The sequence below is a fragment of the Equus asinus genome, unplaced genomic scaffold (assembly GCF_041296235.1).
Source record: "Equus asinus isolate D_3611 breed Donkey unplaced genomic scaffold, EquAss-T2T_v2 contig_162, whole genome shotgun sequence".
Taxonomy (NCBI): domain Eukaryota; kingdom Metazoa; phylum Chordata; class Mammalia; order Perissodactyla; family Equidae; genus Equus; species Equus asinus.
In genome coordinates this window covers 19470-22500 of record NW_027224808.1, presented here as the reverse complement: position 1 = coordinate 22500, position 3031 = coordinate 19470, and positions in this window count along the sequence as shown.

Sequence of the window (3031 nt, the reverse complement as noted above, 5' to 3'; positions counted from 1 at the left end):
CCGCCGCCCTGCCGGGTCGACCAGCTGTCCGGCCCGGACTTGGTCCCCGGACCGGGGCGCGCGGGTCGACCAGATGTCCGCGGCGCTCGGGGCCGGGTCCCGGTCTCTGGGTGCTCTGGGTGCGCTCCCGGCCCTCTGTCGGCTCCGAAGGCCCCGCGGACTCGTAGCCACGGGGTCCGGCGGCGCGCGGGTCGACCAGATGTCCGCGCCGAGCGCCGCGGGGCCGCGGGGCGCTCGGCCTTCTCGGAGCCCCGAGGGCTCCCTGGAGGCTGCGGACGAGCAGCCGCGAGGCCCCCGGGGCAGCCGCCCTGCCGGGTCGACCAGCTGTCCGGCCCGGACTTGGTCCCCGGACTGGGGCGCGCGGGTCGACCAGATGTCCGCGGCGCTCGGGGCCGGGCCCCGGGGCTCTGGGTGTTCTGGGTGCGCTCCCGGCCCTCTGTCGGCTACGAAGGCCCCGCGGACTCGTAGCCACGGGGTCCGGCGGCGCGCGGGTCGACCAGATGTCCGCGCCGAGCGCCGCGGGGACGCGGGGCTCTCGGCGGCCTGGGTGGGCTCCCCGGCCTCCGTCGGCTCCAGAGACCCCGCGGACTCGCGGGTGCGGCTCCCCGGTGGCCGACGCCCTGCCGGGTCGACCGGCGGCCGGGGCCCGGGCCCGGGCCCGGGTTCCGGCGGCGGCGCGGGTCGACCAGATGTCCGCGCGGGGCGCACGCTCCTCTCGGAGCCCCGAGGGCTACGCGGAGGCCGCGGACGAGCAGCCGCGAGGCCGCCGGGGCCGCCGCCCTGCCTGGTCGACCAGCTGTCCGGCTCGGACTTGGTCCCCGGACCGGGGCGCGCGGGTCGACCAGATGTCCGCGGCGCTCGGGGCCGGGTCCCGGGGCTCTGGGTGCTCTGGGTGCTCTGGGTGCGCTCCCGGCCCTCTGTCGGCTCCGAAGGCCCCGCGGACTCGTAGCCACGGGGTCCGGCGGCGCGCGGGTCGACCAGATGTCCGCGCCGAGCGCCGCGGGACCGCAGGGCGCTCGGCCTTCTCGGAGGCTCGAGGGCTCCGGCGACCCGGCGGACGAGCAGCGGCGAGGCCGCCGTGGCCGCCGCCCTGCCGGGTCGACCGGCGACCCGACCCCCGTGTCTCGGGGGGGGGGGGGGAGCGGGTCGACCAGATGTCCGCACCGAGCGCCGCGGGGCCGTGGGGCGCTCGGCCTTCTCGGAGCCCCGAGGGCTCCCTGGAGGCTGCGGACGAGCAGCCGCGAGGCCCCCGGGGCAGCCGCCCTGCCGGGTCGACCGGCGGCCCGGCCCGGACTCGGGCCCCGGGTCCCGTGGCGCGCGGGTCGACCAGATGTCCGCGCCGAGCGCCACATGGCTGCGGGTCGCTCCGGCTTCTCGCAGTCCCGAGGGTTCCGCGGGCACGTAGCTGCGAGACCCGGGCGGCTGCCCTCCGCCCGGCTCATGGGGCGCTCGTGTCCATCAGCTGGTCGTGCGGAAATCCCGTGGTTGGCCTCCCTCCCTCCCTCCCTCCCTCCCTCCCTCGTCCAGCCGCCACGTTTTCGGGGTTCGTGCGACTGGGATGAAATAGACCTTCCCAACGTCAATCGGAGATCATCCATCATACCTCTCGAGTCCCCAAAAGCCAAGAAACACGCCAACCAAAACGCTTTTATTATGCCAACGGTTCCCGTTTTCATTCCTATCGTTTAGGGAGGTTTGGTGGCAGCAGCGGCCGAAAGCAAAAGGAAACCCGAGGAAAGCGGCTCCATCCACCAGGGCTGTGTCTCATCGGTGCCGACGCAGGAGGGACGGGCTTCGTTCGTTCGTTCGCTGCGGCCCAAATTCCCGGGCCGCCCGAGGACCGCTCGCACCGGCCCGAGGGAGGGAGCCCCGGCAGGCAGGATGCCTCCGGGGAAATGGCCAAGTCGACCGCGCGACCCACAACCCGCCCGACTGGGGGCGAGAAGGAGCATGGAGGAGGACTCCGTCCCCTAGTCGGCAGACGGCCCCGGGACAGGGACGTTCGCCAAAACCTCCCCAAGGCCGCTTTCCGTGACCGAGTCGGCCTCCCCGCCTGTACTCGTCCCGGCCCGAGAAACGAGACGCGGGGTGGATCGGGACCAGGCCACGCACCAGGCCGGCCGGCGCGGCATCCTCCCTCCCCCGACCTGACCTGACCTGGACGAACGCCTCCCCATCGCCCGCCCCCGCGAGGCTGATCCGTCCGGCCGGTGAGGAGGCCGCTTGTCGGGCGCCACCTGCTGCCCGGCATCCTCTTATATAGTGTTCGAGGAGGTCGACCAGGTGGCCCGGCCTGGATTGGGGGGGGGGGGGGCGCGGGGTGCGGTGTCCCGGGCGGCGGGGGACGGGGGGGGGTAGGAGTGGAGAGGGAAAGGTGGGCGTGGAGAATGCCGGGGTCGGGGGTCGGCGCGGGGCGGGGCGGGAGTTGGGGATAGGGGAGGGGCGGGAGGCCGTCTGGACATGGAGGGTCGGAAGAGCGGTGGTGACAATGATTTTCATTATCATTTAGGAAGAAGAACGTGGACTTCTTTAGAGGAGTCCTTTGAATAGCTTCTCCATTTAGTTAACATACATCCAAATGGAGGTCGGGAAACTTGGGTCCTGTTAACATATGGATGGAAGTGGAAAGAACTATCGCGATGACCGTCCTTGTGTTTCTTTTATTTTTTCTTTCTTCCTGCTCCCCAAAGCCGCCCCCCCCACCCCCGCCCCGCCCCGCCCCGCCCCGCCCCGTCCCGTCCCGTCCCGTCCATAGTTGTAGGTTCCAGTGGTAGGTCTTTCGCGTTTCTGCTATGTGGGACGCCGCCTCGGCGTGGCTTGAAGGGCGATGCTGGGTCTGGGGCTGCGCCCAGGATCCGAACCGGTGAAAACCTGGGCCGTCGAAGCCGGGGGCCGGGGTGGGGGGCGCTACTTGACCGTTCGTCCACGGGCTCGGCCCCCGGCCCCTTGTTTTCTAGGGAGAGAGACAGAGAGACCCGATCCATTTTCCCTTGGCCTCTAAAGCGTGCGTGTGGTCGAAAGGCGACAGAGA